General features: G+C 39.7%; 1 non-coding gene across 1 annotated transcript; it reads left to right on the top strand.

Annotated features, from left to right (window-relative positions):
* Nucleotides 1-232: 232 nt before the first annotated feature.
* Nucleotides 233-304, top strand: trnas-cga (transfer RNA serine (anticodon CGA)). Its single transcript has one exon. It is a non-coding gene; the product is annotated as a tRNA-Ser (tRNA).
* The last annotated feature ends 24,659 nt before the right edge of the window (nucleotides 305-24,963 follow it).

Here is a 24,963-nt window from a genome sequence, read left to right as displayed (position 1 = left end):
TGAATTCATGCCCTGTATGAAGGTATTACCCATATCTTGAATAATTGCAATATCTGAATTTTGTAATACAACAGGTAAGTATGTTATTCAAGCAATGAAATTTTGAGAAAGATAATCCAAACTATTCTGACTTCAGATTAGGAGATTGTTGGTTTGTGTCATACCAGGAGTACAACACATTAAGCAGTGAACCAGGATAGCTCAGTCGGTAAAGTATAAGACTTTTGGGGTTGGAGATGTAGCTCAGTGGTAGAGTGCACACTTCGAATGTGTAAGGGCCCGGGTTCAATCCCTGGCATCTCCAAAAAGCTCCATTTGGGTGGTTAGCACTGCTGTCTCACAGCGCCAGGCACCCTGGTTCAATTCCAGCCTCAGGCAACTGTCTGTGTGGAGTTTGCACATTCTCCTTGTGTCTGTGTGGGTTTCCTCCTGGTGTTCTGATTTCCTCCCACAGTCCAAAGATGTGTAGGTTAGGCAAATTGGCCATGCTAAATTGCCCATAGTGTCCAGGGATGTGTAGATTAGATGCATTAGTCAGGAAAATGTAAAAGTAATAGGGTCTGGGTCTGGGTGAATACACCTCGGAGGGTTGGTGTAGACTTGTTGGGCCAAATGGCCTGTTTCCACACTGTACGGACTCTATAATCAATGGCTGTGATAGAGACGTAATGTATACAATTGCTTCTCCAGAATGTGTGTTTTTGGAGTACTCATTGAATACAGTCAATTAAAATTGTTGAACTGACACATTGAAAAACGATCATGTATTCAATGAAATGTTACAAATTTGTGGTTCCAAGCTATGACTAAACACACTCACCAACCATGAGAAGTTTATATTTATTGAGTTTTTTTACGATGATCATTGACATGTTAGACCACTTGACCTTTTCCTATAGGTATAGTTGTTCTTGGGTAATAGTCTTCTGTAGAGAGTACGCATCTGCCATACATGCCACAAGGCATTCCACTATTCTAAGGCTTATCTCATTCATTTTCATCCAGGAAGGATTGTTGCTGCTCCCTGTCTGTGTCCCCATTACCTGCATGATTCTTTGCCTGTGACCACAAACCTGTTTAATCTTTAGCAAGTGGTATGCCTAATGGCATATATGCTGCTCACTGTTCCTCATTAATATGTGTGCAATCAATTTGCTCACTCCAGAGGATTAAGAGATGGCCACGAAAACAATTATTCAGTTAGCTGTCATCAGCTGCGATGAACTTGATGGACTCATTGGTGTAATAGAAGAGAGCTTTGGTCACCTCTTTAGTGCACCACTGCGTAGCAGAGGCCTAATTGTACCTTTGTTGCTCGTGAAGCCCTATAGTCAGTCAGTAGCAAAAAAAGGTTGAGTACTACAGTCACTTTTGAGATCATTGACATGGGATTGCTAGTAAATTCACACTAGTCTTGCTACATGATCAGGAAAATTTTGGTGATCATTTTTGGGACATCCTGACAGAATTGTCTGTTGGACATTTGGAGTTAATTTGTTCACACCCGGAAGAAGTACATGACTGTGCTTATGACCTTCTTTACTTCTGCCTTCTCTGTGAATGGATGCCACCTGACAAGCCTTCACTCTGGTGCTGCCTGCTGCTGGCTTTGAGGCTTCAATTACAGGAATTTTCTCTCATATTTAATGCTGTATAATACGTAGAGTTAATAAATGATTTCTGCTTACCGATATGAAGACCAAATATCCCCGCGCTCTGTGCAAACTTACTTCGATTACACAATGTAGAGGAACCTTCTTCCACTTCGCCATGCACTATTGCCACCCTGTGTCCTTCCTTGGAGCCCTTTTCCCATAGCTTATAGCACTGCCTGAATATGCCCAACTCACAAGCCTGACTCACCCATGCAGGTCCCCAACATTCTTGAATTGAATTGAATTGGATTGAATTGAACTGAATTTATTTTCACATGTACCAAGACATAGTGAAAAGCTTTGTCATGCAAGCAATACAGGCAGATCATTCCCTTGTTCCTCTCCCTTGTGCTGGGGAGTTCAACAAACTCACTTGATTATCACAGACTCATTTGAACAAAATAGATTGATGCATGCCTTTAATCGAATGTAGGCCAATGGTTTGAGATTTCCATGTGCTGCTGACTTAATCTTGAAGGTAGGATGTAAGTTTGAAAAGTTCTAACATAATCAGTATTTACAGCATACAAATAAGAACCCATCACAGGACTGTGCACGGCTCTACCTGGCCATGGACACATTTCTAACCTAATATTTTATTCCGGGCCTCGTAATGTGATCTTGATATTCTGTTTCTGCTTGATTGACTAACCATCCACCATGCTTCCTGATCCCAGAGCCATCATTAAATTCTGTTCATTGACTTCAGGTCATTCTTCCTTAGCAGCACATCCCAAACAAAGGCTACCAGTAAACTAAATGTTTATCAAGCATTTGTATAACTACTCACATGGGTTTAGTACCCTAGGTCAATACATGCTCTGTTCAGTGAATTTTGCAAATTACTACTAAGGAGAATGCTGCTTTATCTGAGATGTTTGAGTTAATACATGTAATTTAGTTGTATCTCACTAAAACACAGTATAATTACTAAGGCTACTCATGTTTGTCTTTGTGAAGGTAATTAATCATGTCCTAGCTTGAACACAATGTGCAAATTATTTGCCAGTATTTGGACAACAGGGCTGTGTGTGGTGCTATAATGGATTCATGCTTGCTTTGAGTTCATTAAAAAAAGAAACAATACATCAGATTTGTCAATCAAAATTGGGTATTTGGAAGAGCCAACGGGTGTGAAGCAATCTGGCCAGGCTTAACAAGAAATAGTGGAAAACAGATTTGTTAACATCTGTTCACAGGGACTGCAAACGTAATGGAAAATTCAGTGCCTAGTTGTCAAACTCTTTTTCTTGTTTATATTGTGAGCACCATTTAACTGTGCATAACATATGCAAGGATATGTAATTAACTCAACATTGTTATGTTAAATAAATGCAACTATCTGGGAGGTGAAAAATAATCTAATCTTGGAAACATCATTGAATGAAAGCAGAAAATGAGCAACTGAGCAACTAAATGGTTGTGAAGTAATAGGTCAGTTTTAGAAAGATTGTCCTTTTTTTATAGATTTATTACAGAGGGTTTATTCTTATAAATAAAATTACTGAGGGAATTGAGAATAGAAAAGGCAGAATGTAACAAATTTGCTTAAAAGAGTTTCTTAGTGGCCAAGTATTTGAATAGCTTCAAAAACAATTCACCAGTTAGACTAGAAAAATTGTTTGCAACTGTAACTTTAAATTATGCTAACTTCCCATGTGTGTCATGATCTGTTAGGTATTTCCACAAAAACATGACATAATATTTCAAATACTATTTTTTTCAGATGATCTGTTTTATTTCTGTTCTGAATGTTTGTATCATATTCTTCCTGTTTTCATCATTGATCCATATTTCTCCCAGAAAAGCTGAGCAAAATACTGTGATAATAGTCTGAACATCAATATATCCATCTGCCAGTCTTTTCAAACACCCATGGGTATTGGTTAAATTCAGTGGACATTTGTCTAATTACAATTGAGGTCAAGGCGAAACTTCGTATGGTTTTATGTCTCTGAAAGATTAGCTATGGTTGGTTGCTTTATTTAGAAAGATAGGAGGGCAAAATTAATATGAGTTCAAAAGATCATGATAGAGTAGAAGCATGATGAAACCATGACCTTATTTTATTTCATGCACTTTAAACTTGTAGTAGGAGTATGTCATTATATTTCTGTAAGGCAATGGCCCATAAAATTACTCTTTTATTCTGATCAACTACTTCAGGAGCACAGCAGTGGAAAAGACACCAATCAGAATACAAGGGCATCTAACCTGGAGATTGCAGCCACCTCTACATAGGTTGCAGCTGATATACTACAAAGAGACCAAGTGTCATCAACTTCAAATAATATGCATTGAAGCACTAGATTCAAATATGTCCTATGTCTTGAAAATGTTCATGTCGACCTATGTTATACAGTTTGGTTGAGCAAATGTATATGGTCTTTCACAGCTCCATTAACATTCTGCAGTCTGTTCTCCTTCAGATCATGACAGTGATAACCTTAGGCCCATGGAGTGGTGCAGCTGGGGCAGCATACATGGCCTCTTTTGGGACATCTGGACTTATGTTTCTTGGAGATTTGGTGGTAGTAGTACCCATAATAAAACTTATTGAGGCTAGGGAAGGCAAAACTTAAATCTGGGAAAAAAAAATTTGTAAAATGAAAACTTTACTGTCAATTTCAGCTGAGTGCCCCTTTAAATGTTATTTCAGTTTCTCCAAACCAAATCTTCTAAATTTTACTTTCATAAAGTGTGGGTAGCTACCAGTTTGGATATATGCTGTAATATCCAGCCTCACTACTGTCAAGCTAGCACAGTTGAGATTTAACCTTCTAGCTTATGTAGGGAGCCATTAAATGGAGACCATTAATCAAAACCAAAAGAAAAATATGTCAGACAGTAACAGAGTAACTAATCATGTGAATTTGCCCCAATGAAGCAACATGACATTCAACAATTTGCACTCTAAATACTCACAAAATCTAAACAAACACAGCTTGAGAAAATAACCATTAGCAATTCGAGTGTGGGAAAGGATTCTGGGAAATTCCTCTCTTCTTTTATTACACTCACCCTAAAGACAACTACAAATGAACTCCAGGCGTTGAGTAACATATGTTACAGGAAGTCATACAATTTCAAATTACCTATCAAGAGACAATATCAGCTGAGATTGAACAAATGTATTGGGCAATTGAAATGTTGGACTTACTGATATGTTGTGATGACAGTTCTCACTGTGATCTCTTCTGTGGGCGGCACGGTGGCACAGTGGTTAGTACTGCTGCCTCACAGCGCCTGAGACCCGGGTTCAATTCCCGACTCAGATGAATGACTGTGTGGAGTTTGCACGTTCTCCCCATGTCTGCATGGGTTTCCTCTGGGTGCTCCAGTTTCCTCCCACAGTCCAAAGATGTGGGGGTCAGGTGAATTGGCCATGATAAATTGCCCGTAGTGTTAGGTAAGGGGTAAATATAGGGGTGTGGGTGGGTTGCGCTTCGGCGGGCCGGTGTGGGCTGAAGGGCCTGTTTCCACACTGTAAATAATCTAATCTAATCTAATTTCTTGAGAAAATTTCACAGGAATTTAAGATACTGAACTTAGTTCCACAACTTTGTGATTGTTGCTGAAGGGTTGGTGATTGAATAGAATTGTCATGACACAGTGGAATATATCAATGAAAAATGATCATAGGCTAGAACTCTTTAAATTGCTGGTTACTTAAAATTGTGGCACTGTTTTTTGAAGACAGAAAGGATTTGAATCTATTCTACAGCCATGTTGCTTGAAGGGCCTGTGTATTATTATATCTTTGGTGTTCTTATTTTTAGACTGAACAATATTTGAAACAAAACTGAAGCTGTGTCTTATTAAGTAAGTCAGCTTGTAGGTGGAAACAAATCTTTAGAAATATTCTTCTAAACTGTGGTGGTGGCAAATGATTCGCACTGTCAGATTAATTGTAGGGTATCACATTCAATCCTCATACTGAAAACTAAATTCTGTTAATGATCCTCCTCCTCATGTCTGTTTCTTTTTTTTCTCTCTCTTTTTCTCTTCAACTGTCACTATTTCCATTTAGTCTTGATTTCTCTCCTCCCACTGTCTCCAACCATTGCTTTTCTTTCTCAATCGTCCACATGGGTAGCTTTGCTAATAATTTTGAAATTTAGAATAATCAAAGCATAGAATGTTTCCAATAAAAATGAGTCTATTATGGGTGTTCTGGCTTTCTGAAGGAACAATTCATCTCGTGCCTCTCTTTCACCTCTTCCCCACATATTCTCCCTTTTCAGATAGTACTCCAATTCTCTCAAATACAGCCATCTTTGAACCTGCTAAATTGATCACAATCTTTGACAGAGTATTCCTGGGCCTAAACATTTGCTGGAAACAGTTCTGTTTTCCCTCATGTTGCTTTTATTTGCCAATTGCATTTAATCTGTGCCCTCTGGGAACAAATACAAATAATTTCTCCTGATCTGCTCTGTCCAGTTCCCTCATGATTTTGAATACATGGAGCAAAAGTCCTCTCAAACTTCTCTTCGTGAAGAAAAAATGTTCAAAATCTCCAATCAACTAACATAAATACAGTTCCACATTCCTGGAATCAATCTTGCAAATCATTTCTGCCCTTGCTGTAATGTCTTCACTAACAAGGTGAAATATTGTACCCAAAGCTTGCTCAATAGCTCAGTTGAAGCTAATTAATGCTTTATGCAAATTTAACATTGTCTCCATGTATGTCTACTCAGTGTCCCAATTAATAAACCTAGGCTACTGTATGCTTTAGTTACCATTTTCTAAACCTGTCCTGCCACCTTCAATGGCTGATGCATATATACACCCACGTCCCTTTGATGCTGCTTCCCCCTTTCAAACTGTTCCTTTTCTCTTTGTCCCTCATTGTTCTCTCTATCAAAATGAGGCATTTCAAAATTCACTGCATCGAGTGTAATCTGTTGCTTATCTGTCCATTTGTCCAACCCGTGTATGGCCTTTTGAAGTTTTCCATCATCCTCACAGCCTTGTGAAACTCTCAACGTTTTCAATGAGGAGAGAAAGACAATGGGAAAAATAATGCCATAGAAATGAGAAACATGAAAGGAAATAAAGCATTCTGCAAGAAAATGGAAATAAGATAAAATGTTGACAAAATCGAACACAATTTTGTCACTGAAGGATTTTTGATCTTCACAAGAATACATTTAACTAAGAGTCATGCTTATGCTTGTGTTTAAAAACAAAGTGTTGAATTTTGTCTGCCCAATATTGCAAGGCTGACTCGATGAGGAACGGTAAAATTAAGGCTCAAAGCATCAGGACAGAAACCCATGGTCAAGGTCACAACCAAATCATTGTAGATTTTGAAAAGAACCACTGAAAAGACACAAGAGTATGATTAAGCCTGCTAAACAAGAAATCAAGAGCAATTTTTCTCGAATTTTTTCCATGGGTGCATGAAAGCAATGGTGCTTCAGTTCCTTGCTAATTATAATCGAGTAGAGGCACAACGAAAAGCCATTGCTGATTGCAGTCAGCAGAATTGCAAGCAGTACCATATGTTGGCAGGGAAGACGGAGTTGATTGGGCACAGATGCATTTTTTCTCATTTATTCCTTCTTGGGATGTGAGGAATACTTTCAAGGGTGGTAGTTATCGCCCATCTCTAATTGTCTTTGAAAATGTGGTGTTTACCTGCTTTCATGTACTGCTGCCATCCATACCATCTGTGGACATGTTCAGTCAGAAAATTTCCAGCATTTTGATCCTGTGACAATGTAGGAATGTTAGTAAAGCACTAAGTCAGGATAATGTATGGTTTATGGGATCTTACAAGGTAGCATTAATTCATTGCATTTGCAGTCATTATCTTTCTAGAAAGTAGTGGGCATGGATTTGGAAGGGCTTATGCCTGAAACATCAATTCTCCTGCTCCTCGGATGCTGCCTGCCCTGCTGTGCTTTTCCAGCGTCATACTTTTCGACTCTGATCTCTAGCATCTGCAGTCCTCACTTTCTCCATGCATTTGGAAGGGTCTGTTGCAGTAGATTTGCTGCAGGGACAAACAAGCAGTACTTTTCTATAGACAACACAAATCCACAGGGAGATCTATTGTTAGAATATAGGGATTTATGATCACATTTACCTAATATGGCTGACCATATATAAGTAATTTTTAGATACTCTATTGAGTTTGTTAAGTAGCAGTATTTTAAGTACAATGCATTATTTATTTGGTTAAAGTAAGGAAATATACAACCTGTCACAGATTATAATCCTTTACCAATTCTAACATGATTCTGTAGAGAAGCTCAGTTTTTCAGGTCTTTGGGAGGAGCTTTTGGAGGTAATAGCATTTGTTTGCCCCTCAAACTAATGTAAGGGAATTGCTGATCTCTGCCTAAGAAGATAGTGGTTTATTCCCCTGGATTCTCACTTACCTCCCACCTACCCCTGATAACATATACATTATTTTGTGAGCTGGAAATCTATACTGCTTCAATCACATATCTGAGCCCTTTTTGCCAATGACTGTGTGCAGCTCCACATGATTTCAGAATGTCTGTTGTTCCCTTGTCGACATCCATTTGAAAGTTACATAGTTTTCTCTCTGAGACCAAAAGCTACCCATTTTCCCAAACATTATTATTAATGCAATGTGGTACCTAATAAATCTTCTGCTTACTTTTCTACAATGCTAGTTACTACTGTAACACACTTAAATGAGATCTCATTTTATACAAGAAATAACAAACGTGGAATACTAAAAAAAATCCGGTTTTAATAAGGACCCCAATTTCCAACACTCAATAACTAGGCAATCACTTAGTGGTATGATTGCTGGACTGTTAATACACAAACCCAGGTAATATTCTGGGAACCTGAGCTCAAATCACACCACAGCAGATGATAGAATTTGAATTCAATAAATATCTGGAATTAAGAATCTAAAGATGGCCATGAATCCATTGTTGATTGTAGGGAAAAACTCATCTGGTTCAGTAATGTCCTTTAGGGAAGGAAATTGCCATCTTTACCTGGTCTGACCTACATGTGACTGTAGACCCACAGCAATGTGGTTGACTCTTTACTGCCCTCTGGACAATTAGGGATGGGCAATAAATGCTCGCTCAGCCAATGTCACCCTCATCATGTGAATGAATAAAACAAAAGACTCAACCTCAGACCAATATCAGGGCAGCAGTTGAAGGTTGCACCTCTCCAGGGAGACCATTACTGGGCCGTGATTGTGAATGGGCTATGATTGCTCTCTATTCTCTCCCTTACCTTAATGTTATTTGCTCAATGCCATGGTTAAATGCATCTTTATTCAAAACACATATTTGGGGACCCAAATATCATGACTTAAGCCTGCACTGCTTATATCTTGCTCCTGAAGCTAGGCATTGTGTATAATCAATCAATTGCATTGGGCAGGTCACATCCTTTGTGTGCCTGCCACAATACTCCCAAACAGGTTCTCTAATCTGCTCTTTGTCATGGCTGCAGTTATAAGTAGGGAAAAGGAGATGCCTCAAGAATGTCTTATAGTCATAGCTTTACAATATGCCAGTCATCAAACACCTATCATACCACTTTCGTGCCTTAAATACTTCTTAAATGTTGTGATGGTTTCTGTCTTGACCACCCTTTTAGGCAATGGGTTCCAGATTCTCACCACTATTTGGGTCAGAGAATTCTTTCTAAAATATCCTCTAACCCTCCTGCTTCTTGACTTAAATTAATGTCCCATGATCATTAAAGCCATGAGGCCATAAGACATAGGAGCAGGATTAGACCATTCAACCATCAAGTCTGTTCCACCATTTGATCATCTGGATATATGTTTGTTCGCTGAGCTGGAAGGTTAGTTTTCAGACATTTCAACACCATAATACGTAACATCTTCACTGAGCCTCCGAATGAAGCATTGGTGGTGTAACCCACTTTCTATTTATATGTTTGAGTTTCCTAGGGTTGGGGATGCTATTTATTGTGGTGACATAATTTCCGATGGTGATATCATTTCCTGTTCTTTTTCTCAGAGTGTGGTAAATGGGATCCAAGTCAATGTATTTGTTGATTGAGTTCTGAATGGAATGCCATGTTTCTAGGAATTCTCTTGCATGTCTCTGTTTGGCTTGTCCTAGGATGGATATTTTGTCCCAGTCAAAGTAGCGTCCTTCCTCATCTGCATGTAAGGATACTAGTGAGAGAGGGTCATGTCATTTTGTAGCTAGGTGATATTCATGTATCCTGGTGGCTAGGTTTATGCCTATTTGTCCAATGTCGTGTTTGTTACAGTTCTTGCACGGTATTTTGTAAATGACATTAGTTTTGCTTGTGGTCTGTATAGGGTCTTTCAAGTTCATTAGCTGCTGTTTTCATGTGTTCGTGGGTTTGTGGGCTACCATAATGCCAAGGGGCCTGAGTAGTCTGGCACTCATTTCTGAGATGTCTTTGATGTAGGGGAGAGTAGCTAGGTTTTCTGGATGTGTTTTGTCTGCTTGTTTGGGTTTCTTGCTGAGAAATCGGCAACTGTGTTCATTGGGTACCTGTTCTTTTTGAATACACTGTACAGGTGATTTTCCTCTGCTCTTCATAGTTCCTCTGTTCTGGAGTATGGTATATTATTGAAATAATGTTCTAATGTACCTTCATTTGTGGATGCTGGGTTGATTGCTTCTGTAGTTCAATACTTAGTCTGTATGTGTTGTTTTCCTGTAGATGCTGGTTTGAAGATCCCCATTGGCTGTTCGCTCTACTGCGACATCTAGGAATGGTAGTTTGTTGTTGCTTTCCTCCTCTTTCGTGAATTTTATGCCAGTAAGGATATTATTGATGGTCTTGAAGATTTCCTCTAATTTGTTCCGTTTAGTGATGCCAAAGGTGTTATCCAAGTAGCGGACACAAAGTTCGGGTTGGATAGTTGGCAGAGCTGTTTGTTCGACTCTCTGCATTACTGCCTCTGCTAAGAACCTTGATATCGGCGATCTCATGGGTGTTCCATTGGTTTGTCTGTAGGTTTTGTTGTTGAAGGTTAAGTAGGTGGTAAGGCATAAATCCACTAGATTAACAATACTGCCCACAAACTGCAGCACAGAGGAACTACGCAGAAAAGAGGAAAATCACCAATATAGTGTATTCAAAAAGAATGGGTACCCAATGAACACAGTCCATCGATTTCTCAGCAACAAACCCAAACAAGCAGACAAAACATGTCCAGAATCCCTAGCAACTCTCTCCTACGTCAAAGACATCGCGGAAATGACCGCCAGACTACTCAGACCCCTTGGCATCATGGTAGCTCACAAACCCACTAACACACTAAAACAGCTAATGAATTTGAAAGACTCTGTACAGACAACAAGCAAAACTACTGTCATTTACTAAATACCTTGCAAGAACTATAACAAACGCAACATTGGACAAGCAGGCAGAAAACTAGCCACCAGGATGCATGAATATCAACTAGCTACAAAAAGACATGGCCCACTTTCACTAGTATCCTTCCATATGGATGAGGAAGGATACCACTTCGACTGGGACAACACATCCATCCTAGGACAAGCCAAATAGAGACATGCATGGGAATTCCTAGGAGCATGGCATTCCAACCGGAACTCCATCAACAGACACATTGACTCAGATCCCATTTACTACCCCTCTGAGGAAAAAGAACAGGAAATGACATCACCATAGGAAATTATGTCACCACAGAAATGACATCACCAATCCTAGGAAACTCAAACATATAAATAGAAAGCAGGCTACACCACCAATGCTTCATTTGGAGGCTTGCTGAAGATGTTACCTGGTATGGTGATGAAACATCTGAAAATGAACCTTCTAGCTCAGCAAGAAACCTGAACCTCATCCAGAACCTCAACCTGAGCTACAAATCTTCTCAAAACTCGCTACCATTTAACCAGGGCTGACATGTTTTACAACTTATTTTTCCTGCCCTGTTCCCATAAGCTTTGATCCCTTTACTGATCAAGAACCTACCTACCTCATTCTTAAATATACTCGATGACTTAGTTTCCACAGCCCTCTGCTACAATGAGTTCCAAAGATTAACTATGCTCTGACTGAAAACATTACTTTCAGTTCTAAAGGGTTGTCCCTTCACTCTGAGGCTGTGCCCTCAGATCCTAGTCTCTAGTGGAAATATCTTCTCCACCTCCATTCTATCCAGACCTCTCAGTATTCTGTATGTTTCCATTAGATCCCCACTCATCCTTCTAGTACAGATCCAGAGTTCTCAACTGCTTACCATATAATAAGCCCTTCATCCCTGGATCATTCTGGATCCCCTCCAATGCCAGCATATCCTTCCTTAGATACAGGGTCCAAAACTGCAAATATTCCAAATTCAACCTGACCAAACCTTGTACAGCCTCAGTAGTATGTTTCTACTCTTGCATTCTAAGCTTTTTTAAATAAATGCAACATTGCATTTGCCTTCCTAACATCAACTAAACCTGCATGTTAATATTAAGAGAATCCTGAACCAATGATGCTGTTGATCTCCTCTTGAGAATGGACATTGAAGGTGTAGTTGAAGTCCCAAACTCCTCCAATGCAGTCTCCTCCACTGAAAGTCAGAAGCTATGCTACACACACCATGGTAGCAATTTTTAGGACAGTAGAACAGGAACTAAAGAAATGCAGAAGTGTAATTACTTACTTTGGGTATGTAATATGGCATATACATTTGATTTCAAATTTGTATCTTATATTGATGTCTATTTTCACAATTTGATGATGTAAGTGATTTGAAGGCACTGTCAGAGAGAACCTTAAGGAATGTGGGAGTGTTGTTAACTGGAGAAATACAGTTGCGATAAAAGTTTTTGCTCTTGAATCAGCCCTCTTTCTTTCCCACCATCCCTCAAACCTCATTTTCCTTCTCATCTTTCTGCTCCTGCTTTTCATCTTGCCCGATTGCTAAAGAATGCATGCATGTCAACACTAAGCTTGAGACTAACTCCTTGGTAGGTACAACAAAGCTTTTCTGGAGATGTCCAGGAAGTAGAATTATTTTTCAGCTTGCCAATGGTGTGCTTTAATACATTGCTTAGAGCTGCATTGGTCTAACTTATGCTCACAGTAAAATCATGTATCGGTTTGTGAGCCTGAAATCTTGAACCAAGACATCAGTGGAAATCCCTTGTCATCTGTTGGCCAGCCATTAGTTTGGCAAGGTGGCTAAAATAGAGCTGATCCAGTGGATCAACTTATGATGAAGACATCATGACGTCTGCCAAGGTACCAGGTATTGACTTGTAATGTTGTGCTACCTTTGGTCATACACTATTTGAGGAATTGGAGCCTGTTAGTGTTTCAGTACATTGGAAAATTTACAAGTGCTGCCCACAAAACAACATGCATGTGGTCAGTGACATCCTGCACTGTGAAGAAACCTGTCATCCTTGCAAACCATCATGCTGTGCTCAATCTGCTTCTCTCTGACAAGAAGAAATGAAATTAAGTTAATTCTCTTTAAATAGAAAACCTGAGTGACCTCTTTTATGCAGCAGTGGATGGTAAACTGTGAGATGTTGCATATATCTCCACCAGTGACTTGGAAGTAACCAGACCTATAAAAAGTACTTATTAGGATCACCTTAGTAGTCACTGGCAAATCAAACACTGTCTCATTCTGCAGTACAGTTGTGACTCCAGCAGTTGCTAGATTTCAATAATGACCTCAATGATGAATGACAAAGAGTTCAATATTTGTCACTGATCAGATCCAGATCAAACTTTTCCCAAAACATGCTGCGCTGATAGCTGATAGTAATTATGTTTTCCTTTCTCCTCTGTCACCTTCAATCTGCCTACTCTGCATGCTTGACCCTTTGCCAAGTAAAGCCTAGCATGCATCCCATCAGAATGAGACCATTTTGGGATGATAATATAAGTGCTGTTAGGTTCTATTTCACCTTCACAACATCTTTGCTGAAAAGTGATACCTTTAAAATAGGAAAAGATATTCAATGAAAGAAAGTAGTTTTAAAACTCCGTCTGTATTATTGATTTTAGCCAGGAAGCTGGATTTCTATAATATGAATTCCCCAAAGTGAGAAAATGGTGGCCATGATTTTCTAGTCAGCTTTGGTACATTTGTAGCTGACGCTGACTAGGAAAAGACGATTACCTGCCCATATTGGTTCAGGCCTACATTCTTATTCTTGCCTCCCTTGGGGCCTCAAGTGTAGCATTTGCTTTTATTTGCTCATGGGATGTGAATGTCGCTGGATGGGACAGCATTTATTGCTCATCCCTTGGTGCCCTTGAGAAGGTGGTGTTGAGCTCCTTTCCTGAATTGTTGCAGTATACGCACAATAAGTTGACACACACTGCCCTTAGAGAGGGAATTACAGGAGTTTGAGCCAGCAACAGTGATAGAAAGGCAATTTCCAAGTCAGGATGGTGAATAGCTTGGAAGGGAACTTAAAGCTGCTGGTGCCCTTGTCCTTCTAGATGGAAGATGTCATGGGTTTGGGAAGTGTTGCCTAAGGATCTTTGGTAAATTTCTGCCATATATCTTGTGGACAGTACACGCTACTGCCATTTAGTGTCAGTAGTGGAGTCAGTGGATGTTTGTGGATGTAATGCAAATCAAACAGGCCACCTTGTCCTGGATGGTGTCAGCTTCTTGTGTGTTGTTGAAGCTGCACTCATCCAGGCAAGTGGGGAGTATTCCATCACACTTCTTGTAGATGATGGACAGGCTTTCAGAGTTACCATAGTATACCTAGCCTCTGAACAGCTGATGTAGCCCTGTATTTATATGGTGAGTCCAGTTAAGTTTGTGCTCAATGATAACCCCAGATGTTGATATTGGGGGAATTCAGTGATGATAACACAATTGAATGTGAAAGGGCAATGGTTAGATTGTCTTTTATTGGAGATAGTCATTGCCTTATATTTGTGTATTGTGAATGTTGCTTGCCACTTGTCAGCCTAAGCCTGGATACTGTAAATGCTGGATGCATTTGAGCATGCACTGTGTTAGTATCTGAGATGTCATGAATGGCACTAAATATTGTGAAATCATCAGCGAGCATCCCTATTTCTGATCTTTTGATGGAGGGAAGGTTATTGATGAAGCAGCTGAGGATGGGGTTGTGTCTTGGACACTACCCTGAGGAACTCCTGCAGAAATGTCCTGAAACTGAGATGACTGAACATTTTTCTATGTATCAGGTATGACTTTGCCCCCGATACCCATTTATTCCAGTTTTCTCAGGCTTTTTGATGTTACACTCAATGAATGTGGTCTTAATGTCAAGAACTGTCACTCTCACGTCACCTTTGGAATTCAGCTTTTTTGTTCATGTCTGAACCAAGGCTAAAATGAGGTCAGGAGCTGAGTGGCCTCGGCAGTATCCAAATTAGATGTCACTGAGCAGATTATTTCTGAGCATGTGCTGCTTGAAACCGCTGTTGATTATACTTTGCATCATTTTACTGATGATTAGAAGAAGACTAATGGGGTGGTAATTGGTTGGGTTGGAATAGTGTTGCTTTTTATGTACAGGGCAATTTTCCACATTGTCGGATAGATGCAAGTGTTGTACCTGTATAACAACAGCTTGGCTAAGGAAGAGGTGAGTTCTGTAGCACAAGTTTTCAATACTGAATGTTATCAGGGCCCATAGCCTACTATACAGTTCCTCCAACTGTTTCTTAATGTCACGTAAAGTGAATCAAATTGACTGAACACTGGAATCTATGATGCAGGGACCACTGGAAGAGGACAAAATGGATCACCCACTTGGCACTTTTAGTTGAAGCTTGTGAATTCTTCAACTTTATCTTTTGCACTGATGTGCTGGGCTCTTCTATCATTGAGGATGGGGATATAGGTGGAGCGTCCTCCTCCAGTGAGTTGTTTAGTTCTCCACTATCATTCACATCTGGATGTGCCAAGGCTGGAGAGCTTGGATCTGATCCATTAGACATGAAATCACTGAGCTCTCTATCACTTGCTGTTTATGCTACTTAACGTACCAATGTTTGCTAGCTATTTGTTAACATAGAGTCATAGAGATGTACAGCATGGAAACAGACCCTTCAGTCCAACCCATCCATGCCTACCAGATATCCCAATCCAATCTAGTCCCACCTGCCAGAACCCGGCCCATATCCCTCCAAACCCTTCCTATTCATATACCCATCCAAATGCCTCTTAAATGTTGCAATTGTACCAGCATCCATCACTTCCTCTGGCAGCTCATTCCATACACATACCACCCTCTGTGTGGAAAAGTTGCCGTGTAGGTCTCTTTTATATCTTTCCCCTCTCACCCTAAACCTATGCCCTCTAGTTCTGGACTCCCTGACCCCAGAGAAAAAAAAAACTTTGCCTATTTACCTTATCATGTCCCTCATAATTTTGTAAACCTCTATAAGATCACCTCTCAGCCTCCGATGTTCCAGGGAAAACAGCCCTAGCCTGTTCAGCCTCTCCCTACAGCTCAAATCCTCTGAGCCTGGCAACATCTTTGTAAATCTTATCTAAACCCTTTCAAGTTTCACAACATTTTTTCCGATAGGAAGGAGACCAGAATTGCACGCAATATTCCAACAGTGGCCTAACCAATTAAGTTAAGAATGAAATTAAATATATGGCACTGAATGATGGTCAGATGATGTAGGGTCAGATGATGTAGAGTCTTTGTGAGTGGAGTTAAGGAACCACAAAGACATAAAAAACATAATGGGAGTTATGTAGAGACGTCCCAGCAGCGGTTAGGACCAGGGGCATAAGATGTACCAGGAAATAGATAGGGCATGGCAGAAACGCAAGGTCATAGTGATCATGGGAGACTTCAATGTGCAAACTGACTGGATGAATAATGTTGCCGGTGGATCCAAAGAAAGGAAATTCATGGAATGCTTACAGGATGGCTTTTTGGAACAGCTTGCAATGGAGCCCACAAAGGAGCAGGCTATTCTGGACTTAATGCTATGTAATGAGTCAGACTTAATAAAAGATCTTAAAGTAAGGGAACACTTAGGAGGCAGTGATCATAATATGGTAGAGATCAGTCTGCAGCTTGAAAGAGAGAAGGCAAAATGGATTGTAATGGTATTAAATAAAGGTTATTACAGGAGCATGAGAGAGGAACTGACGAAAATTGACTGGAAGCAGAGCTGAGTGGGAAAGACAGTAGAGCAACAATGGCAGGAGTTTTTGGGTGTAATTGAGGACACAGTACAGAGGTTCATCCCAAAGAAAAGAAAGATTATCCGAGGGGGGAGGGAATTAGACAGTCATGGCTGACAAAGCAAATCAGGAAATGTATCTCAGAAAAAGAGAGAACCTATAAAGTGGCTAAGAGCACTGGGAAATCAGAAGATTGAGAAGACTACAAAAATAAACAGAGGATAACAAAGAGAGAAATAAGGAAGGAGAGGATCAAATAAGAAGGTAGGCTAGCCAGAAATATTAGAAGTGTGAGTGAAAGTTTCTTTCAATACGTAAGAAACAAACGAGAGGCAAAAGTAGAAATTGGACCTCTCTAAATTGATGCAGGAAGGCTAGTGATGGAAGATAAGGAAATAACTGAAGAATTTAATAAATACTTTGTGTCAGTCTTCAAAGTGGAAGACATGAGTAATATCCCAACAATTAAGGAGAGTCAAGGGGCAGTTAGTATGTTAGCCATTACAACAGAAAGAGTGCTTGAAAAGCTAAAAGGTCCAAAAATTAATAAATCTCCTGGCCCAGATGGGCTGCATCCTAGAGTTCTGAGGGAGGTAGTTGAAGAAATAGCGGAGGCATTGGTTGTAACCTTTAAAAAAAATCACCAGAGTCAGGGAAAGTCTCCGAGGATTGAAAATCGCTGTTGTAACCCCCTTGTTCAAGAATTCTTAGAAGTGCAGGGTTGGATTAGAACAAGTCAACATGGATTTAGTAAGGGGAGGTCATGCCAGACGAACCTGTTAGAATTCATTGAAGAGGTAACAAGTAGGTTAGACCAGGGAAACCCAATGGATGCTATCTACCTAGACTTCCGAAAGGCCTTTGATAAGGTGCCTCATGGGAGGCTACTGAGTAAGGTGAGGGCCCATGGTTTTTGAGGTGAGCTACTGGCATGGATTGAGGATTGGCTGTCTGACAGAAGGCAGAGCGTTGGGATAAAAGGTTCTTTTTTGGAAGGGCAGCTAGTGACAAGTGGTGTCCCACAGGGTTCAGTGTTGGGGCTGCAGCTGTTCACTTTATATATAAATGATCTGAATGAAGGGGCTGGGGGCATTCTGGCGAAGTTTGTCAATGATATGAAGTTAGGCAGACAACCAGGTAGTTCTGAGGAGATGGGGAGGCTACAGAAAGATTTAGCATTGAACTAGGATTGATCCCCTAGCTTGATAGTAATGTTTAAGTGGTACAGTATGCAGGGGCAAGAATTTTTGAAGATTACATTGGAGGACAATTCTGCTGCTGTTGACGGTCACAGCACCTCATGGATGCCCAATCTTGAGTTGTTATGTCTGTTCAAAGTCTGTTCCATTTAGCGTGCTGATGATGCCATACAACACGATGAGGCATATTCTCAATGTGAAGGCAGGACTTCATCTCTATAAGGGCTGTGCAGTGGTCACTCTTACCAATACTGACATGGACAGATGCATTTGCAGCTGGTAAATTGGTAAGGTTGAGGTCAAGTATATGTTTCCATTTTGTAGGTTCCTTTACCTCTTACTGTAAACCCGGTCCAGTTGCTATGTCTTTTAGAACCTGACCAGCTCAATTAGTAAGTGCTACTACTGAGCCAGTCTTGATGATATAAATTCCCCACAGAATAAATTTTGTGCTTTTGCTATTCTCAGTGCTTCCTCCGAGTATTGTTCAACACGGAGGAGCACTGATTCATCAGTGGAGGGGGGGTGCTATGTGATAATTAGCCAGAGGTTTCCTTGCCCAAGTTTAATCTGATGCCGTGAAACATCGGGGGTCCAGAGTCAATGTTGAGGACTCCAGTACAACTCCCTTCCAACTGTACATCACAGTGTCATCACTCTACTGGGTCTGTCCTACTGGTGGGACAGGATATATCCAGGACTTGAGATGGTGGTGTCTGGGAAATTGTCTATAAGCTATGATTTTGTAAGTATGACAATGTCAGGCTATTGCTTGACTCGTCTCTGAGACAGTTCTTCCAATTTTGACACTAACCTGAGATGTTAGTGAGTAGGACTTTGCAGGGTTAGAATGGCTGTTTCTGCCCTTGTCTTTTCCGGTGCCTCGATCAATGCCAGGTGGTCCATCTGGTTCCTTCTCTTTGTTGAGACTTCATAGCGATTGATATAACTGAGTGACTTGCTAGGTCATTTCAGACGGCAGTTGAGAGTCAACCACATTGCTGTGATCTGGAGTCATATGCAGGCCAGACCAGATAAGGATGGCAGATTTCATTCCCTGAAGGATATTAGTGAATCAGATATATTTTTCCAACAATCGAAAATGGTTTCATGGTCCGCAATAGATTTTTAACTTTAGGTTTTAAATTCATTTAAAATCTGAATCTGGGTGCCCAGAATGTTCTGAGAGAGGATCACACAACCTGAAACATTAACTCTGATTTCTTTCCATGTTGTTGTCAGAGCTGCTGAGCTTTTCCAGCAATTTCTGTTTTTTCTCCCCAGAACATTAGCTGAGTTCCTGGATCAATAGTTGCACAATAACACCCCGAGAGGAAGCAAAACCAGGCCCCCTATCTCCACCCTCACCCTCAAGCAGTGGCTTCCTTTGGAGTTCAAATAGTGAGGTTGGTGATTTAAAATGTTCCAGCATTATTTTTGATTTTTTTTTGTTTGTTTTTAGTGAAATTTCTTTTATATATATTATTTCATAATGATTTGAAGTGTTACCTACTAAAGTTGATTCACACGTATTTATATGTTGCTGATGTTGGCGCAGAGTCTCTCAATGCAGAAGAAAAGGAATCAGTATTTCCAAAGCAACTAGTGAATATTACTTTAAGTGAGATGATTTAGAGATGCCGGTGTTGGACTGGGGTGTACAAAGTTTAAAATCACACAACACCAGGTTATAGTCCAAGAGGTTTAATTGGAAGCACTAGCTTTTGGAGCGCTGCTCCTACAGCAGGTGGTTGTGCAGTATAAGATTGTAAGTCACAGAAATTACACAAATTACACAAATTACACATCACACAAAGTTTACAATGTGATGGAACTAAAATTATATATTCAAAAAGACCTAGATTGCTTGTTAAGTCCCTCATCTTTTAGATTGAACATGTTGGTTTCTGTTTCTTCATATGTAAATCGCAGAACTTTTTTAAAGTTACATTCTCAAGTGAATGTTAACAATTGGTGTCATGCCGGCCCAGATAATATATTTAAGGTGTGAGGTACCCTGTGTGAGACTGCATGTGCACAATGTTCAGACTGATTCAAATCTAAAAAATGGATTTACAGTATCTTACATGGATTCATGCAGTTTTTGAGCAAAATAAAATGTAATTCAGCAAGTACAAATCCACCCCAAAAACTTGTGTGTGTTCTGCAACTTACATATGAAAGAACTGAAACCAACATGCTCATTCTAAAGGATGAGAGCCTTTACAAACAATCCAGGTCTTTTTCAATATATGATTTAAGTTACATCGCTCTATAAACTTTTGCTATAAATTCTGTGTCTTGCTAGTGCTACCAAATAAACCTTTTGGACTCTAACTTGGTGTTGTGTGATGTTTAACTTTAAGTGAGATGGAAGCACAGCGCCGTTATATCCTAGCAGGTGGAAGAGTGAAACCACCTGGAAGTGTAATCTCCTCGGCCTGGAAGGAAGTAACACAGACAGTGAGTGCAAGTTGTATCCTTCATTTCTTTTCAAGCTGGATATCCTGCGCCAGCTATACGTATATAAATACGTATAGATCAATTTTAGTAGATAACACTTCAAATCACTCCAATGTGTGAAGGTTCCAGAAATATATGGATCAATCAGGTGATAGAGTTCTAATGCCTTTTCATAACTGTGTTAATTGTAGTTCAGGAAATTTTTTATTTCTTTATCGTTTCATGAGAACAGTCCACTCTGGTTAGGTAACCACTGAATCCATTTGCAGTCAATGTTTTTAAACATTTTAATCTATGAATGGCTACAGGTATTAAAATCAGATGATTGATAGCGCAAAATGCTGGGCTATTTTTGTCACTATTGTGTTGATGTAAATCAATAAAGCATTATAATATATATATGCCTGAGATGCCTATGAACTGTTTGTCCATGATGTTCTTATGCCATGCAAGGCTTTGATGAAAAGTTATCAGATGTGCACATAATGTGATGGAAACTTAGTGATGTAGAAACTAGAACATAGAACATAGAACAATACAGTGCAGAACAGGCCCTTTGGCCCTCGATGTTGCGCTGACCTGTGAACTATTCTCAGCTCGTCCCCCAACACTAACTCATCATCATCCATGTGCTTAACCAAGGATTGTTTAAATCTCCCTAATGTGGCTGAGTTGGCTATATTAGCAGGTAGGGCATTCCACGCCCTTACCACTCTCTGCTTCTGACATCTGTCTTAAATCTATCACCTCTCAATTTGTAGTTATGCCCCCTCGTACAAGCTGACATCATCATCCGAGGAAAAAGACTTTCACTGTCTACCCTATCTAATCCTCTGATCATCTTGTATGTTTCTATCAAACCCCCTCTTAGCCTTCTTCTTCAAGTCTCTCAGCCTTTCCTCATAAGACCTTCCCTCCAGACCAGGCAACAACCTGGCAAATCTCCTCTGCACCTTTTCCAATGCTTCCACATCCTTCCTGAAATATGGGGACCAGAACTGTACACAATGTTCCAAGTGTGGCTGCACCAGCATTTTGTATAGTTGCAGCATGATATTGCGATTCCAGAACTCAATTCCTCTATTAATGAAACCTAACACACCATATGCCTTTTTAACAGCACTATCCACCCGGTGGCAATTTTCAGGGATCTATGTACATGGACTCCAAGATCCTTCTGCACATCCACACTACCAAGAATCTTTCCATTGACCCAATACTCTGCCTTCTTGTTATTCTTCCCAAAGTGCATCACCTCACATTTAGCTGCATTGAACTCCATTTGCCACCTCTCAGCCCAATTCTGCAGTCCATCCAAGTCCTCCTGCAACCTGTAACATTCTTCTAAACTGTCCACTACTCCACCGACTTTAGTGTCATCTTTAAATTTACTAATCCATCCACCTATGCCTGTGTCTAAGTAATTTATAAAAATGACAAACAGCGGTGGTCCCAGAACAGATCCTTGTGGCACACCACTCGTAACTGGACTCCAGGCTGAATATTTTCCATCAACCACCACTACCTTCTTTCAGAAAGCCAGTTTCTAACCCAAACTGCTTATTCACCGTCTATGCCTCTGCATTTTCTCCAACAGGCTACCGTGTGGAAGCTTATTAAAGGCTTTACTGAAGTCCATGTATACCACAAATAATCATTTCATGGTTGCTATCATACATTGATTAGATTCCCTACAGTGTGGAAACAGACCCTTCAGCCCCAACAGTCCACACAGACCCTCCGAAGAGTAACCCACCCACACCTAATTCCTTTGACTAATACAGTTAACACTTTAGCATGGCCAATTCACCTAACCTGCACATCTTTGGATTGTGGGACGAAACCGAAATAACTGGAGGAAACCAAACAGACATGGGGAGAACGTGCAAGCTCCACAAAGGCTGCTCCTGAAGCTGGAATTGAACCTAGGACCCTAGTGCTGTGAGGTAGCAGTGCTAACCACTGAGCCACTGATCCATCCCCTTTGCTGTGTGTTATTGCATTTTTTATGCTTTAGATGTGAACCCATGTAGTTATGTGATAGCTAGTAGCACTGTGGTGCAAGTACTACTACTTTGGTAGCTGCAATTAAATGACAGGTATTGATTCTACATGAGGCATCTGATGAAGATGCTTATCACCCAGTATTTTGTATCATAGTTCTGTGTACTGATAAGCTTACAGTACTAATTCACACGCATAGGGGCATGAAGCCTTAAATAGAGAGTGGTGCATACTTAGCAGAAAGCAACGGGTAATTAATCTTTTTATGGCACTATTGCCAAATTCTAATGAACCATTAACTGGAGTTGACTTTTGTAGCCATCTCCGTCAGGGGTTCTTTTGTCAATTGATGTGAACTCTTGTTGCAGTACTTAGAAAGAAACGTCTTGCCTTCTCTATGAGAAGCCTTCAGGTGAAAGTCCATGGAGAGTTTTTTTTTCAAACTGTGGTTTTGCTGTTTGCTGGATCACTGATATTTCCAGGAATGGATAGAGTTGATGAAGTTAAGAGATGCTCAGTACATAACTAAAAAGTAATTCCAGATTGCGCTCTTAATTATTAGAACACAAATATAAAACAAAACAAAGCTGGAAATTCATTCTTATTGCAGAAAGTGATTTCCTCAATGAATACAGTTTTATTTATTTTGAAAAATGAGAGTTTTGGTAGTCTAATTACTACACATCCTTTGCACAGTACTCTTGATTTATTAAAGTCTTCTTTCAATCTTAATCAACATTCTTTTCTCGTAGAATATTCCTATTTATTTACCAGTATTACCGCAGCTAAAAGTCCAACTTTCAGAAGAGCTAAACAGATTAAGCTTCCCTCTTCAGAGAATGAATGATTGATCACATTTTCTTCACCTTAAGCTTCCTGGGATCAAGAAAATGAATGTGCTCCAAAAATAGTTGCAAGAAAACCACAGTCTGATTGCTGAAATATCAAGTTCACACAAAAATGAGAGTCGCTGATAGTTTGAATATATTCCAACTGAACGTGAAAGGACACTGAACAAATTTACACTCACAAAATATTTAAAGGTATCATGTTCTAATTACAATCAAATAATCAAATTTGTCAAATTACAATCCAATAATCTTATGAACTAAAATGCAACTATGGAAAACTATATTCATCGGCAGTCTTCAGGAAATTTAATATTATGGTTCATGTACTTTCTGAGATAATAATCACTGAAGATTTAATTTAAAAAAATGCATGCTTTGTGTCAGACAATCAAATAGGACAAATAAATAAAGAAGATGACAGATACTGCACCCGACCTATGTACTGGGTTTGCCTCTCTTTCTGGCCTATGCATTTATGGTGGGGTAATGGCAGAATTCCTACCATGAAACAAGAATCACCTCTAATCTTGAAGACAATTTGGGTAATCTTCCTATAGGATACTGCTTCAGCATCAAAAGGACCCAAAGGCCTTGCTTAAGGGATGGATGAATGAAAATATTGCAGAAAAAGTTTCATTGAAGGCTTCCATTGGGAATAAGATCTCCAGAAATTTGGCAAAAGGAGAGGAACATGCTAAATGCTTCCTTTCCAATAACAGACTTAAAATTAATCTGGCAGTTGGTGGGAGCTGTGGTAAGAAAGTTGATGACAGGGTAATGGTTTGGCAACCAAGGCCACATTTCCCCATTGACATATGTAATTCACTTTGTAATGTGATCATGATTTCCCTCTTCAATGTCAAAAATTGTTAAATTATCTCTCTAACAGTTATAAATGATAACTGTCTTACATAAAGCATGGTAGCAAGTCATCACTTAACACTCATTTCAAGACCCACTTCATACTTTATTAAATGTTGAATAAAGATAGAATAAATTACTAGTCATGAATGTGAAAAGACTTTCTTTTACTGTAATGATCAAAATGCAAAACTCTTTAGTTGTCTTTCCCTTTCACAAAGACTGAAAAGGCCATGTTATCCTCGTCTTTCTCAAAGGTAAGTTTTCATTAGCTGAATGTAAAGGGATTTTCAGGGCTGCTGTGTGTCAGATAGAAAGTGCTGGATGTGCTAAGCTTGCTTGTTATTTGCGAACATGGTGATGAGGAAGCATGGAATGTTTATTGCTTCCCAACTCGTCTGCTTTGAGTTATTATCATTTTTTTTCAGATACCAGTATATATTATTCTGCTTTTGGCAGGGTGCTGCAACCAATCCCTTTTTTTAATGCTGAGTCTAAGCCACTCTAATTATAGTAATAGAGGAGAGACCACTGATGAGTCTAAACAGAAAAGGTACTTATCTTACATGAAAAGGTAGTTTATTGCATGAAAGAAATAGATACCGTTTACATTACCAGTCATACATAAATAACAAAGACAGGAACTGTACAAGATTCATCTCACTTTGGATACCTATTCAGAACTCAACGTCTCCACCTAAAGACTGTGTGACATCATCAGATTGAGCAGATCTCAAAACAACATGAGCATGAACCCCTTCACAGCAATTAGGTTATGCAACTATTATGGCTGTCAG

Source organism: Hemiscyllium ocellatum, chromosome 7 (assembly GCF_020745735.1).
Source record: "Hemiscyllium ocellatum isolate sHemOce1 chromosome 7, sHemOce1.pat.X.cur, whole genome shotgun sequence".
NCBI classification, from domain to species: domain Eukaryota; kingdom Metazoa; phylum Chordata; class Chondrichthyes; order Orectolobiformes; family Hemiscylliidae; genus Hemiscyllium; species Hemiscyllium ocellatum.
The sequence above is the reverse complement of the archived record's forward strand: the minus strand, read 5'-3'. Positions and strand labels throughout refer to the sequence as shown.